The following is a 17,381-nucleotide window of genomic DNA, read 5'->3' as shown; positions in this document are numbered from 1 at the left end:
AAGATTGGATCTTTAATGAGGTAATTAAGGATAATGAGGTCATTGGGATGGCCCTAATCCAACATGACTGCTGTCCTTATGTCACCCATAGAAGGTATCTGAATTACCAGTGGCGAATCCATATAGGTCTGCAGCAACCTCAATTCTTGCCTCCTCAGAAGAAAGAATTTGACTGAGGGGCATAAGCCAGAAAAAGAGATCAGGCAAGTTTCAGAGCAGAAATGGAAGTTTATTTAAAAAGGCTTTAGAGCAGGAAGGAAAGGAAAGTTCACTTGGAAGAGACCCAAGTGGGCACCTGAAGGCCAAGTGCAGTGTTTAACCTTGAACCTAGCTAGGATTTTATAGGCTGGCCCCTTTCCGTGATTCTTCCCTGAGGATGGGCTGCCTGCACACACAGCGCCCTCCTTACACTTGGGAAGTGAGCACACACAGTGTTGAGGAAGCTGTACACATGCCCATCTGAGGCTTTCTTCCCTTTTCTGGTGGTGTGCCTCTGGAAGGTCATACTCCACCATTTTGTCCTTAATGTGCATGCCCAGGAAGTTGCATCTGTTTGGTGCCTGCATTCAATTAACACTTTAGTGCAGCAGGTGTGGGCCATCAGGAAATGCCCCCCCCACCCACCTCCGGCCTCAGCTGCCAGTTGATCACTTTTAGAGAGGCAATGTGGTCACTGCCGAACCATCACCTGACATTCCTAGTGGGTGGGGGAAGAATCCTCTCCTGCCCCGCTCATGCCTGTCTAACTACTTGTAACACTTAGAAGAGATTAGGACACAGATACACAGAAAAGAAGTGAAGACACAGGGAGACAGTGGCCATCTGCAAGCCAAGGAGACAGGCCTCAGGACAAATCAACCCTGCCGAAACTTTCAACTCCAACGGCTAGCCTCCAGATTTGACAGAAGATAAATTTCTGTTGTTTAAGCCACCCAGTTTTTGGTACTTTGTTACGGCAGCCCTAGCAAACTAAAATACATATCACAGGAAAAATGAATAATAGCTTTCACAGTTCCAATCCCTGCTTACACAACCACAGTAATGCCATTGTTTCATTGTTTCTTTTTTTTTTTTTTGAGACGGAGTCTTGCTCTGTCACCCAGGCTGGAGTGCAGTGGCGCAATCTCGGCTCACTGCAAGCTCCGCCTCCCGGGTTCACGCCATTCTCCTGCCTCAGCCTCTCCGAGTAGCTGGGACTACAGGCGCCCGCCACCACGCCCGGCTAATTTTTTGTATTTTTTTAGTAGAGACGGGGTTTCACCGTGGTCTCAATCTCCTGACCTCGTGATCCACCCGCCTCGGCCTCCCAAAGTGCTGGGATTACAAGCGTGAGCCACCGCGCCCGGCCATTGTTTCATACTTTAGCTGAAATTCACTTTAACTTGAAAAAGCATCTGAGTTTTTAAAAACAAACTATGGCTAGGCATATCCAGCAGAAATATCTGCCCATGTAACATTTTTTCTGAAAGGTTTTGCATTTTAATAACTATAGTAGCCCAGGTGCAGTGGCTCACGCCTGTAAGCCCAGCACTTGGGGAGGCTGAGGCGGGTGGATCACCTGAGGTCAGGAATTCGAGACCAGCCTGGCCAATGTGGTGAAACCCCATCTCTACTAAAAAAAAAAAAAAAAAAAAAAGAAGAAAGAGAAAATTAGCCAGGCATAGTGGCAGGAGCCTATAATCCTAGCTACTCAGGAGGCTGAGGCAGAAGAATCACTTGAACCCGGGAGGCAGAGGTTGCGGTGAGCCGAGATCATGCCATTGCACTCCAGCCTGGGCAACAAGAGTGAAACTCTGTCTCAAAAATAACTAAATAAATAACTACAGTAGGCAGAATAATGACACCCCAAAGATGTCCGTGTCCTAATCCTCAGAACCTGTGGGTATGTTACCTTCCATGGCAAAGGGGAAGTAAGGTTATAGATAAGCTGCTAATCACCTGGCCTTAATAGGAAGATTATCCTGGATTATGTGGGTGGGCCCAATGTAATCACAAGGGTGATTTCATTGTGATTACACTGGGCCCACCCAGATAATTTGGTGATTTCTTCCAAAGGAAGAGGACCTTAAAAGCAGAAGGAGGCCAGTCATGGTGGCTCACACCTGTAATCCCAGCACTTTGGAAGGCCAAGGCGGGTGGATCGCTTGAGCCCGAGAGTCTGAGACCAGCCTAAGCAACATGGTGCAACCCCATCTCTACAAAAAATAAAATAAATTAGTTGGGCATAGTGGTGCACACCTGTAATCCAAGCTACTCGGGAAGCTGAGGTCAACTTCCAGCCTATAGAACTGAAGATAACAAATGTGTATTGTTTGAAGCTACTGAATTTGCAGTGATAGAAAGCTAATACAGTCTCAAAGCTTCATATCTTACCTGTCTCTTGCAACATCTTGTAGCTGATGTTTGTATAGGGGAAATGTGTGACCAGTTTCCAGCTGTTTCCACTTTCCAGCATGTGCTCTTAATGCATTTTCGTAGCGCCTTCCACATCTAGACCTTGGTTTTACCTAGGGTTGTGCAAGTCCCATAAAAGTACAGCAAGTGTCTAAAACTGTACAGAAGAAAGCCACGTATGTGTGAGAAAAACAAATATGGAAGAGAAGATACTATTGCACACAAAGCACCTTTGACACTAAGAGATGCTTTAAGCATCTTACAGTCTAACATGATAGTTTTATTGCATTTCCATTGTCTTTGTAGGAAATTAAGGGATTTGACTGAGGTGTATCATGAATTCTATTAGCATTTTCACACAGCGAATTTTCATTTTTACAGATCACTTATATTAAGCAGGAGATGCCTGTACGTAATGAAAATACATAGCTTGCTTTATTTATTTATTTAATTTTTTGTTTTTTTGAGATGGAGTCACGCTCTGTCACCCAGGCTGGAGTGCAGTGGCACGATCTCGGCTCACTGCAACCTCTGCCTCCCAGGTTCAAGCGATTCTCTCCCCTCAGCCTCTCAAGTAGCTGGAATTACAGGCGTGAGCCACCATGCCCAGCTGATTATTGTATTTTTAGTAGAGACAGTGTTTCACCATAATGGCCAGGCTGGTCTTGAATTTCTGACCTCAAATCATGCGCCCCTCCTCACCCTCCCAAAGTGCTGGGATTACAGGTGTGAGCCACCACACCCAGTCAAAAATACATAGCTTTAAATGTGACTATTTTTAAGTAAGTTTTGTTGCATAAAGTTTGTTTCACAACCCTAGAAAAACAGTTTTCTTTTTGTGGTTATACAAGATTCTTTTAGCTCCTTTCAGAAGTTACTGCAATTTTAGGCTTAATGCCAGTGGCCCTCACAGGAGGTCTGGGATTCTATGGCAGTGGTCCTGATTCATTGGTCATGAAGAGACAGGCACATGGTAAGATGTAGTCTAGTCATTCATTTGACATGTATTTTCCAGCTGCTCTTAAGCATCTTATACCCAAGTAAGAACCATTTCTCTTCTTCTGCCCACCCATGGAACTGGTCTCCGTACCTTAAAATACTATCAGTAATATTTTATTCATTTGTCATAAAATCAAATGTCATTCCAAAAAAACTAAATCTGGCCATCTAATTTAAACCTATGTAGTTTGAAGTTATGCTCTTGAAATTTGCCACGCTAGTTGAAATGAGCAGCAAGTACTAATCTAGCAAACTAAACCCTTAAATATATCAAAGTTCTTTTGTACAACTTCATATTTCTATTTAAAAAGTTTACAGAGGCTGGGCGCGGTGGCTTACGCCTGTAATCCCAGCACTTTGGGAGGCCGAGGCGGGCGGATCACGAGGTCAGGAGATCAAGACCATCCTGGCTAACACGGTGAAACCCCGTCCCTACTAAAAAAATACAAAAAATTAGCTGGGCGTGGTGGCACATGCCTGTAGTCCCAGCTACTCGGGAGGCTGAGACAGGAGAATCACTTGAACCTGGGAGGCAGAGGTTGCAGTGAGCTGAGATTGTGCCACTGCACTCCAGCCTGGGCAACAGAGCAAGACTCAGTCTCAAAAAAAAAAGTTTATAGATACAAAAGCATATCATAATTTAGCTTTAGTGTTTTCACACAGAGACTTTCTTATTCTAAAATTGTACTTTAATTCTGGTAAATCTTAATGACTCCATGTTGCCAGAAATAGGCATAAGAAATGAGGTTCATGAATATTTCATTTGAGTTACCAGCCTTAGTTAACATATATGTCAGTGTTTCATGTACTACTTTATGGAGGCAACCTGTAGCAGACCAGACTATGCTACTCTAAATATGCTTTTTTGGCGCAATGATTTTTTTTTTTTTTTCTTTTTGAGATACAGTCTTGCTCCATCACCAGGCTGGAGTGCAGTGGTATGATGTCGGCTCACTGCAACCTCCGCTTCCCAGGTTCAAGCAATTCTCCTGCCTCAGCCTCCTGAGTAGCTAGGACTACAGGCGCCCGCCACCACACCCGGCTAATTTTTGTATTTTTAGTAGAGACGGGGTTTCACTATGTTGGCCAGGATGGTCTCGATCTCTTGACCTCATGATCTGTCCGGCTCAGCCTCCCAAAGTGCTGGGATTACAGGTGTGAGCCACTGCGCCTGGTTGGCACAATGATTATTTTGATCTGATTATTTTCAGAAACAGCAGACAGTAGAGGCTCTGAAAACAGCATAGGATACTTTTCTTTAATAAGGGAAATTTATAAAGAAAATTTCCATTTGTGAGGATATCTCCCTTTCTGTATCAGAAAGATGATGGCTCTGGGACTTAAATTTGCATAATAAGCCTCACAGTTGTTTACCATACTTTCCCTATTCACCTTTTCATAACTTGCCTCCTCCATAGCTTTCTTCCTTTATTTTAGCTGGAGATGGTATTTAAGCCCAAATTCTAAGCCCTCCATGTATATGAGATACACATGTTAATATACTTCTATTTGTTTCTCACTTTTAAATCTGTCTTTTGTTACAAAGGCCCCAGTGGAGAATTCAGAAGGGCAGAGGAACAGGGATTTTTTTCCCCTCATCTACAAGACCATAACCATAGATTTATGAATTGTTCTAATTACTTGCAGCACTAAAATTCTGTGATGCTAATACTCTCCAAATTTCAAAGAAGAATGACTTAAATATGTCCTAGAGCAGCTATTTGCTGCTCAAATCTTTGGCAAGAAGAAGAAGAAAATAGAGATGGTTGCCAAAGATCAATATCAAAGTGATGGGTAATTGCAATTATGAGAAAAAGGGAATAGGGAAGGTATCATCTGCAAAGTGCAGCGATAAATCATATTCTGATAAGACAGAAGACATTTCTCAGGGAGAAAAGCTCCCCGAGTTAGGATAAAGCATTTACAATCATCACAGGAATGTGAGGGTCCTTGGGCCAGCTTTCACTGCCTCACTGCCTTTTAAGAGTATGGCTTTGCCATGGGCCAGGAGTGGTGGCTCAGGCCTGTAATCCCAGCACTTTGGGAGGCTGAGGCGGGTGGATCACCTGAGGTCAGGAGTTCGAGACCAGCCTGGCCAACATGGTGAAGCCCCATCTCTACTAAAAGTACCAAAATTAGCCAGGCATGGTGGCAGGTGCCTGTAATCCCAGCTACTCGGGAGCCTGAGGCAGGAGAATCGCTTGAACCCAGGAGGCAGAGGTTGCAGTGAGCGAGATCGTGCCATCGCATTCCAGCCTGGGGGACAAGAGCGAGACTTTGTCTCAAAAAAAAAAAAAAAAAAAAAAGCGTATGGGTTGGCCATTACCAAAAGAAGAGGTGAGAATGTGTGGGGGACTTCAGGCCCGGTAAAATCAGTGTGGCTGGAGCAGAAAGAGAACCCAGGGGGAGTGGTAAGTTATGCTCTCAAAGAAGCCTTATTATGTGATGTTTATGCGCCAGGGTAAAGTTTTCCTTCCTACTAAGATGTCTTTAAAGTTCTCCCTCAACCTTTAGTCATCTCAACTTTTTCAGCCCCATTCCCAGACATTTCTTTGAATGATGAATATTTTTTCTACTATCAGTAAGCAAACTTCTCTCTTCCTCTCTGTAGGAATTGTCCTCCCTGGTTCCTTCCCTTGTGACGTTAATAGTTCTCTGCAGGTTACCTTAAACTATAAAAATCTCAGACCCTTCTAAGGCACATACAGAACAGGATGTCATGTTGCTCCTAAGCCCCACCTGGAATGTCCTGCTCTTGGAAGAGAAAACAGCCCTTTTCCTCTCACCATTTGCAGAGGCCCAAAGAGCAAAAGCAAAAAAGGATAATGAGATGCTCCTAAGGAAATGGCAAGGGGGTGGGCTTTGGGGAACATGCCCAGCTGGGTTCAATTTCAGCATCCTTCCTTTAAGACCGAGAAGTTCCTAGCAGGTGGGTTCCTGGGGGCGTTGCATACTCACCAAGGTGCGCAGCCTCTCAAGGATAGAGAGGGAACAGAGAAGAAAGCGGCTGAAAGGGGAAAATGGTTCGTACAGAACTTTCCCACGTAAGAGAAGTGGGTAGGCAGTAATTAGCCTCTGCCAAGATTTTAATAGTGAAAAGGAGTTGCTGTTATTTCATTTATTCTATAAGCGTTTGTTAAATGCTTATTTTGTACCAGGCGTTGTGCTAGCTCTGGGAATATGGAAATGAATAACTAGTCATCTTTGACCCCATAGCTAGCTCAGAAGACAGATGGGACTAACCATAAGGCAATGAGGTAAGTACAGTAATTAATAGAATCTAGAATTCAGTGTTATGGAAACAAAGCAGAACCAATTGATTCTACCCTGGAAGGCGTGGGGATGTAGAACTCTTTTGTTTTTTTTTGAGATGGAGTCTCACTCTGTCACCCAGGCTGGAGTGCAGTGGCGGGATCTTGGCCCACAGCAAGCTCTGCCTCCTGGGTTCACGCCATTCTCCTGCCTCAGCCTCCCGAGTAGCTGGGACTACAGGCACCCGCCACCACGCCCGGCTAATTTTTTTGTATTTTTAGTAGAGACGGGGTTTCACTGTGTTAGCCAGGATGGTCTGGATCTCTTGACCTTGTGATCCACCCGCCTCAACCTCCCAAGGTGCTGGGATTACAGGTGTGAGCCACCGCGCCCCACCGGGGATGTAGAACTCTTAAGGAGAAGATGAAGTAATTGGAATCGTATGGGCTTAAAGTTCACTAGGAAAAAAAAGAGAACCACACAGCCACTTCACCTGCTCCTTCCTTTTTGTCAAAGGATGTATGTCTGGTCTTCCAGAAATAGCACTGGACTTGGCATCTCAGAGCACCTACCTGGGCCCTAATTTCTGTCTCTTCCATGGCCAGCTATACGACCTCGAACAAGTCTCTATCTTGTCACTTTTTTTTTTCAGTCAGTAATGTGAACTCTGAAATCCTTACTGTGTCAAAAACGTCAAATACTTTTTATTTTTTTATCAAATAATCTTCTTTCCCAGCTTGATTTCTTAATCCTAGTTAACTGTGATCACATTAATGATTTGCTACCTTAGAATGGCTTAATGAAACCCTTGGGCCATAGCCATCCTCTGCAGAGCTGGGTGTTCCAAATGGACATTCCACAGATGCATAAAAACAGGTGGTAACTGCTCGAATAACGCAGGGGCATTCTGTGAATTGCAGCTTCAACATTTGAAAGACTTGACATGAAAAAAGATAGGTTGGATTCTAAATCCACTGGCATTTTGACAAGAAATTTCAACTTTACTTTTGCCAACATAAAAAAAGAAGAGCTTCTTTAAATGCAATTTTAAATGTCTTAAATTTCTGAGTGATTTTTTAAAAATTTAGAAGTTTTGGCCTCCATTTGTGCAAATTTTTCGCTGATGGTGGCAGTTAGAAATCCGAGAGATTAAATTAAAAGTCTCGATCGGGAACTGCAGGTAGTCATTTCAAAGATAAAACCTATTTAAAAGTTTGCAGATGTAAGCTCAAGTTTCTCAATAACACTTTAAAAATACTTTATTAGGAAGTGTTATAAAATTATTCAATATTTAATTTTATACCTACTACATAATCTTAATTTTAAAAGTATTATATAAAGAAAATTTAATTTTTTTAAACCAAGCTCCACTTAAAGGCCTCAAATCCCCTCCCCTTAATCCCAGTCTGCCAAATAGACATCCTGTGAAACAGATGTTTTGCCGATCTGTGAAAAACACTGGGAAGCATTATTTTAGGGTGTATACCTATGGGTGGAACAATTCATTTTATTCAATAGTCATCCTTTCCCTTTCTGATCTGCAGAGAGAGTTGTACTGTAGATAAATTTTCATCCATGCATAGGTCTGTTTCCGAGCTCTGTGTCCAATTCCATCATGTTTTTTCTATCTGTGCATCAATGTTATACTGTTTTCATATTATGGCGTTTTTATAAGTCTTCATTTCTGATAAGGCAAATTCTTCTACCTTTTTTTTAGGAGTATGCTCACTCTTTGATTTTCAAATAATTAATTAGCAGACTTTATTTTTTGAGCAGTTTTACATGTATAGAAAAATTGAGGGGAAAGTATAGACAGCCCTCATATAACCCCTCACCCCCACTCCTGCCTGCAGGTTCCCTCATTAATATCTTACATTAGTGTAACACATTTGTTACAATGGATGAGCCTCTGTTGATACTTATTATTAATTAAAGTTCATAGTTTACACTAAGGTTCTTTGTGTTACACATCTATGGGTTTTGACAAATGTATAATTACATGTATTCACCAATATATCATACACAACAGTTTCAGTGCCCTACAAATCCCTGTGCTCCCACCGATTCATCTGACCATCCCTTACTTCCCCACCACCCAAACCCCTGGCAACCACTGATCTTTTTAATGTCTCCATAGCCTTGCCCAAAAAATATGGTTGGAATTATATAGTATGTAGCCTTTTCGGATTGGCTTTTTTCACTTAACAATGTGCACTTAAGTTTCCTCTATTTCTTTTCATGGCTTAATAGATCATTTCTTTTTAGTGCTGAATAATATTCCATTTTATAGATGTACCACAGTGTATTTATCCACTCACCTATTGAAGAACATCTTTGTTGCTTCCGAGCTTTGGCAATGAAGAATAAGGTTATTCTAAACATCTGCGTGTAGGTTCTTGTGTAGATGTAAGTTTTCAGCTTATTTGGGTAAATACTAGGAAGTACATACAGCTGCTGGATTGTATAGTAAGAATATGTTTAGTTTTGTAAGAAGATGCTAAAATGTCTTCCTGAGTGGCTGTACGATTTTGCATTCCCACTATGAATGAATGAGTGTTCCTGTTGCTCCATATCTTTGTCAGCATTTGTTGGTGTCAGTGTTTTGGATTTTAGCCATTCTAATAGGTGTGTAGTGTATCTCATTGTTTTAATTTGCAACTCACTAATGACGTATGATATAGAACATCTTTTCATTGCTTATTTGCCATCTGTATATCTTCCTTGGTGAAGTACTGTCTCTTTTCAAGTCTTCTGTCCGTTTTTTTAATTGGGTTGTTTATTTTCTTATTGTTGAGTTTTAGGAGTTCTTTGTATATTTTCCATATTTCTTTTACCAGATGCATGTTTTACAAAGATTTTCTCCCAGTCTGTGGCTTCTCTTTTCATTCTCTTAAACCCATTGCTTTTTATAAATTTAGGATCTGTTTAAGTTAAAAACAAAACCCTGTTGGGATTTTTATTAGAATTATATTGATTCTATAGATAGTTTGGGGGAAAAGAACATCTTTACAATATTGAGTCTTCTGGTCCATGACATTGATTTAGATTTCACTTAATATTTGTCATAAATATTTATAATTTTCTTCATAGAGGTTTTTACTAATATTTTAGTAGATTTATTCTAAGTATTATATTTTGTTGCTGTTGGAAATGTTATATTTTTAAAGATTTGTGTTTGATAGTTTGTTTCTGGTGTATTGAAATACAATTGACTTTTAGATACTGATCACAACCTTGCTAAATGCTCTTCTCAATTCAAATATTTATCCTGAGATTATTTGGGGATTCTGTGAATGGCAATTTTATTTCTTCCTTTCCAGTCTTCATATTTTTAATTTTCATGTCTATTAAACTAGTTAAAACTTACAGGGCAATATTGAATTATAGAGTGGTGATAGCAGGTATACTGATTTTAAAGAAAATCCTTTTACTGTTGCTCTATTAAATATAATGCATGCTTAAATGTTTTTATGTATACCTTTTCTAGGGTAAAGAATGTTCCTTTCATCCCTAATTTGCTAATGGGCTTAATATGAATGTAAATGTTGAGTTTTATTTATTGAGGGATTTTTTTTTTTGCATCTAAAGAAAAAAATTCCTTTTGCCTTTGTTGCCCACAGAAACAAATTATAACTCAGGAATAAACCTCTGACTCTGAAACATGCCTGAACTGCCCCCTGCTTGACAGCACTACCCAGTGGGTCATCCCAGAAACCCAGGCCCCTCAGGATTATCAAAAATTTTCATTGATTTATTGAGATAATAAGATATTTTGTTATTCCCCCTTTAGCCAGGAAATTAAGTTAGCCAATTACTGGAAATTATAATTTGATTTCTCTTAAGCAGTATGTAACTCCAAGTGCATACCTTGGTGCAAAATTAAAACCATTTCTGGTGGAGTTAGCCTAGGAAACATTCAGTTCAGAGATATTGGACAGGCAAATGCAGTATCCTAGCATCTAGGAAGGGCAAAGTTATTTCATTTATTCTGGCAGCTTACCCACCCCACACCACATGCAAAGTGCGTATATTGAAGACAAAACGCTCAACAACCTGAAGAGGGGATGAAGGAGGGAGAAGTAGAAAACAGGAAGACAATAGCAATAGTAAGATTCTCTAGTGGCAGAGCATAGCAAGTGGATGTTGTCCGGTGAGCCAATGGAAGCACTGCTGTAGTGTAAGAATCCAATTGTATTAGAATCCATTAATTTTTCTGTGTTTGTCATATACTAATAGTAAAATATTTACTTTTTTTACTGTGTGTATTAGCTTAAAATAGGCATCCTTCACATTGTTTTCTTGCTGGATGCTTTGTCCCAAGTTTTTACTGACACCTTTGGTTTCAAGTACTTTGGCTATTGTATAGAAAATTGTTGGCCAGGTGCGGTGGCTCACACCTGCAATCCCAGCACTTTGGGAGGCCAAGGTGGGTGGATCGCCTGAAGTTGGGAGTTCAAGACCAGCCTGGCCAATATGGTGAAACCCCACCTCTACTAAAAATACAAAAATTAGCCAGGCGTGGTAGCAGGCGCCTGTAATCCCAGCTACTAGGAAAGCTGAGGCAGGAGAATTGCTTGAACCTGGGAGGTGAAGGTTGCATGGAGCTGAGATCGTGCCATTACACTTCGGCCTGGGCGACAAGAGCAAAACTCCATCTCAGGCCAGGCGCGGTGGCTCACGCCTGTAATCCGGGCACTTTGGGAGGCCGAGGCGGGCGGATCACGAGGTCAGGAGATCAAGACCATCCTGGCTAACACAGTGAAACCCCGTCTCTACTAAAAATACAAAAAAAAATTAGCCAGGCAAGGTGGCGGGCACCTGTAGTCCCAGCTACTCGGGAGGCTGAGGCAGGAGAGTGGCGTGAACCCTCGGGGGGCGGAGCCTGCAGTGAGCCGAGATCATGCCACTGCACTCCAGCCTGGGCGACAGCGAGACTCTGTCTCAAAAAAAAAAAAAAAAAAAAGCTCCATCTCAAAAAAAAAAAGAAGAAGAATATTGTTCATATATATTGTTTTGCTAGTTCATTTCTATTAGTGTTTATGAAAGTTTACTCAAATTTATTTCAAGTTATTTACTTTTGCTTTCCATTATTTGTTGGAAGATTGTATTGATATCTCTATAGTATTCTATGTAGGATATAGGATTTCATTTATGAATAAATTCATTTCGTTTTACAGTCTACTCAGTGCCAAAAGTCACAGATACCAAAATCTTTCTCTCTCTCTCCTTCTCTCCTTCTCTCCTTCTCTCCCTCTCTCCCTCTCTCCCTTCCCTTCCCTTTCTTTTTCAGAGTCTCACTCTGTCACCCAGGCTAGAGTGCATTGGTGCGATCTTGGCTCACTGAAACCTCTGCCTCCCGGGTTCAAGCGATTCTCCTGCCTCAGTCTCCCAAGTAGCTGGGATTACAGGTGTGCGCCACCACGTCCAGCTAATTTTTGTTATTTTAGTAGAGAGAGGGTTTTGCCATGTTGGCCAGGCTGGTCTCAAACTCCTGACCTCAGGTGATCCACCTGCGTCAGCCTTGCAAAGTGCTAGGGTTACAGGTGTGAGCCACCATGCCCAACCGAAATATTTATTTTTAACCACATGATATTATTTATTTGTAGAATTAGTAGAACATTGTTACATAACCATAACCAGTGGTTTTCGTCTAGACACCTGTCTCTGTAGAATCACTTAAAAAACTGTTTAAAGGCCCAGGCGGGTGGATCACGAGGTCAGGAGATCGAGACCATCCTGGCTAACAGGGTGAAACCCCGTCTCTACTAAAAATACAAAAAATTAGCCAGGCGTGGTGGTGGGCACCTGTAGTCCCAGCTACTTGGGAGGTTGAGGCAGAAGAATGGCATGAATCCAGGAGGCGGAGCTTGCAGTGAGCCAAGATCACGCCACTGCACTCCAGCCTGGGCAAGAGAGTGAGACTCTGTCTCAAAAAAAAAAAAAAAAAAAAAAAAAGTTTAAAACAAGTGGGAAGAAAACTACTTCGATTTTTTTCTCCAGAATTTCCTTGTAAAATTGGCATGCCTTGTATTTCAGTAAATAAGTAAATACAGATATAGATGTAGATTAAATATAGATATTGACCTTATACTGGATGCCAACTGTGTGCCTTCATCTTCACATTCTTAAGAATTTTATGTAGAGTTTGCACAGCATTCTCTGGAATTTATTTTTTTGTTTTGGTCTGGGCCAGTCCCTGGGAACCAGCTGCTTAAATCAGTGGGTACGAGCAAAACCCTGTGGTCTCTGTGCCCTTTCCCATCGGCACTGCTTCCATGGACTACAAACCTGCAGCAGAAAGCAAACAGAGATCTGGATGGTGTTTGTTTTTAGTGTCAAGGAATGACGTCACTGCCTGAGACCACGACTTTGAGCAAATTGGTGGATGGGCACAGAAAAATCAAACCCTGGTTAAGAGGCCACATCATTAGCACCCAGAGAACAGTATATGTGCATTTCAAAAGTAGAAAACATTAACCTTTTATGAACTTTGGGTAAACTGGATGGTGTTTGTCAAGGCCAAAAAAGTGCAGTTTGTAAAACATGCATGCTATGCTTGCGCCGATTATTTTTCTTTTAGACTAAATCTGGTGATAACAATTGTATTTATTTTTCTCCAGCAGGTTGGCAAAGGCGCTTGCTTGTTTCATATCAGTGAGTTAGGGTTTCTTCCATTCCTTTTTTTGTTTCCATGGGTTCTAAGCCGTCCATCTAGGAGCCAACAGTTATAAAATCACAGATAAAAAATAACTTGGAAACGGCCAGCTGGGACTTAAAGGTGAATCTGTGAGGTTCACTCTCCATAAGAGTGTGAATATGCAGTGGGCTTGGGAAAGCAAGAAGGGGTTGAGTGTGCTGGCAACACGAGGGCATTAATGAGTCAGATTCTCCCCTCATCAAGTACAAGTAACTCTTTTTTCTGTTTGTTTGTTTGTTTGTTTGTTTTTGAGACAGTTTCGCTCTTGTTGCCCAGGCTGGAGTGCAATGGCATGATCTTGGCTCACCACAACCTCCATCTCCCAGGTTGAAGCAATTCAGCTGCCTCAGCCTCCCGAGTAGCTGGAATGACAGGCATGTGTCACCATGCCTGGCTAATTTTGTATATTTTGTAGAGACGGGGTTTGCCCATGTTGGTCAGGCTGGTCTTGAACTCCTGACCTCAGGTGATCCACCCGCCTTGGCCTCCTAAAGTGCTGGGATTACAGGCGTGAGCCACTGCTCCTGGCCCAAGTAACTCTTAAACTGGCTGCTTATGGAAGGCTATGATCTTCTTCAGGATCACAAGAGGCCAACCAATTACTTTCAAAATCAAGAAAACACAATACAAACTTGTATGGTAGGCTAGCATTGCAAGTTAGTCACTAAGCTTGAATGAATGCATTTGGGACTTGGCAGTGGAAAACAAAAACTGACTGGGGGCTTTACATCATAGTTGCCTGAGAGCTCCACCACTGGATGGCAGTAAAAATCCTTGGATTCCCCTCTATTCTTTCATTTTCCTTCTACTCATTAGCTAGCCTTTTTTGTCCATTTAAAAGTGCCATAGTTTTACAGTTTACTTTGACCAGAACACCTTAATGTGATATGCATATGACATGTTAGGCTCAAGTTCCAAAATTTAAAAATAAGAAAAAAAAGATAATTATGTGCGTTGTGGTTAAAACAAGATAAAGGGATTTGGATGATCACAAGAGTCAGGCAGTTTCTCCATTAGTTAAGATCAATACTCAGCCACTCTCATTTTTAAAGTCACATTTGGTTCAAGGTGATTAGGTATTGATTACACAGGTCTTATGGGGACTTCAAACTTCCAAATGTGGGGGGAGAATAATGGTCTCAAAATAAGGACACAGGAGTTATTTTTTCTTTTTCTTTTTTTTTTTTTTTTTTTGAGACGGAGTCTCGCTCTGTCACCCAGGCTGGAGTGCAGTGGCGCAATCTCGGCTCACTGCAAGCTCCGCCTCCCGGGTTCACACCATTCTCCTGTCTCAGCCTCTCCCAGTAGCTGGGACTACAGGCGCCCACCACCACGCCCAGCTAATTTTTTGTATTTTTAGTAGAGATGGGGTTTCACCGTGGTCTCGATCTCCTGACCTCGTGATCTGCCCGCCTCGGCCTCCCAAAGTGCTGGGATTACAAGCCTGAGCCACTGGGCCCGGCCAGGAGTTATTTTTTCACTGGTTATCTTCAGAATTGAACAAAAGGTTGTATAATCCCCAGAGTACACTTTCAAAAGAGGACCCACGGGCACTCAAAATTCTCTATGACCAAGGCCGGGCACGGTGGCTCACACCTGTAATCCCAGCACCTTGGGAAGCCAAGGCGGGCAGACCACGAGGTCAGGAGATCGAGACCATCCTGGCTAACATGGTAAAACCCCGTCTCTACTAAAAATACAAAACATTAGCCAGGCATGGTGGCGGGCGCCTGTAGTCCCAGCTACTCGGGAGGCTGACGCAGGAGAGTGGCATGAACCCGGGAGGTGGAGGTTACAGTGAGCCAAGATCGCACCACTGCACTCCAGCCTGGGCAACACAGCTAGACTCCATCTCAAAAAAAAAAAAATTTCTGTGTCCAAAAGTGAATTCATCATCTCAACTTCCCAGCTTATTCATCTACGCATTCATTCATTTACTCAACAAATATTTATGGAAGACCTACCAGACTAGTGCTGTGCATTGGGAATATAGCAGTGCAGACAAGGCTCCTGCTTCCATGGAGTTTAGATAATCTCTGCCTTGTCTAGTTGTCCAACTCAGACTCTGAAAGTCTCTCACTCCTCACTCCCTTCGCCTCATCTCCCCTTCCATTGTCTTCCAGATAAATCTTTTTTTTTTTTTTTTTTGAGATGGAGTCTCACTCTGTTGCCTAGGCAGGAGTGGAATCCAGTGGCACAATCTTGGCTCACTACAACCTCCACCTCCTGGGTTCAAGCGTTTCTCCAGCCTCAGCCTCCCGAGTAGCTGGGATTACAGGCCCATGCTGCTGCATCCAGCTAATTTTTGTATTTTTGGTAAGAGACGGGGTTTCACCACGTTGGCCAGACTGGTCTCCAACTCCTGACCTCAGGTGATCCTCCCACCTAGGCCTCCCAAAGTGCTGGGATTATAGGTGTGAGCCACCGTGCCTGGCCTTTTCCAGATAAATCTGCGTGTCCCCTGCTTGCCTCCTCAGCCTCATCTCGGGCTGTGTGCCCTCTTGCTGTCTCCCTCTAATAACCTGACACACAGTCACAAGGAATTTCTTTTAATTCCATGATTGTAACTCACTCTTTATCCCTTTGGGACTTGGCCGCAATTGGTTCTTGCTTGGAATACTTCTCTTCTTCCTACCAATACTCCTTGGTCTGACTAAATGCCCCTTCAGGTGTCAGATTAACTGTCACTTTTTCAAGGACACTTTGGTTATCTGGGTTCTCACTGCTAGCTGGCCGGTGGTTGGCAGCTGCAGAATCTCACATGGGCATGCGCTTTCTTGGACCATTCCCGCCACCATTGCAAGTGGGTCTTCTGGAAAGCAGACTGTGAGATGGAGATTAGCACATAGGGATCGAATTAGGGAGTGTTCTTGGGAAAATATCCCTAGAAGAGAAGAAAATCAATATTGGGTAGAAGAAGAAGAAGGATTATGATGCAATCTCTAAAGACTTTCTATCTCATTATAACCTTCTAAAGTTCTGCTGCTTACAGGTTTTCTTTGAAACGAATGGCATTGTTGATATCAAGAGTATTATGCACATTCCAGCATCAATTTCTTGGTGCATTAGCTCCCCAGTGAATGACACATTGGATGAACACCACTGAGATGAATATCTCTGTTAAGGTTTCCGGAAATTTTGTAGTTCCTCTACAGGAATGCCTTTTATTCTTATAAATTCAGTGGTTATACTTTAAAAGTTTTCCCATAAATGTTTTTTAAAAAGAAACTATTTATCATTGAGATATTCTTTAGTCTGATTTTCCAGTATGATTTTTTCTTTAAAGTGCTTCATTAAAAAGCAGTTCTTTGGCCAGGCATGGTGGCTCACGTCTGTAATCCCAGCACTTTGGGAGGCCGAGGTGGGTGGATCACCTGAGGTCAGCAGTTCAAGACCAGCCTGGCCAACATGGTGAAACACCATCTCTACTAAAAACACAAAAATTAGCTGGGCCTGGTGGCGGGCAACTGTAATCCCAGCTACTCAAGAGGCTGAGGCAGGAGAATCGCTTGAACCCAGGAGGCAGAGGTTGCAGTGAGCCAAGATTGCGCCATTGCACTCCAGCTGGGCGACAAGAGCAAAACTCTCTTTCAAAAAAAAAAAAAAAGCAGCTCTTCAAGAATGTAACTATTGAAATAGAATCCAAAAAATGCCGTAAGCTGAAACATGATAGAAATACCTATACTTTCACCCAAATGCATGGCCAATACTAAATTGTTTCTTCACATCTTCCATAATGTTTACTATGTGAGTTCCCAAAAAATTGCTGACAAAAAAGTGAATTTTAGTTTTTGGCCTTTTGTTTTACAATTATTTCAACATTTTTTGTTGTGGCAGGAAGAACCAGAGACCCCAATGGTTTGTGGCTTTTATTTTTTTTTTTTTTTTTTTTTTTGAGACGGAGTCTCGCTCTGTTGCCCAGGCTGGAGTGCAGTGGCGCAATCTCGGCTCACTGCAAGCTCCGCCTCCCGGGTTCACGCCATTCTCCTGCCTCAGCCTCTCCAAGTAGCTGGGACTACAGGCGCCCGCCACCACGCCT

Source organism: Nomascus leucogenys, chromosome 19, assembly GCF_006542625.1.
Source record: "Nomascus leucogenys isolate Asia chromosome 19, Asia_NLE_v1, whole genome shotgun sequence".
Taxonomy (NCBI): domain Eukaryota; kingdom Metazoa; phylum Chordata; class Mammalia; order Primates; family Hylobatidae; genus Nomascus; species Nomascus leucogenys.
This window is presented reverse-complemented; position numbering follows the sequence as displayed.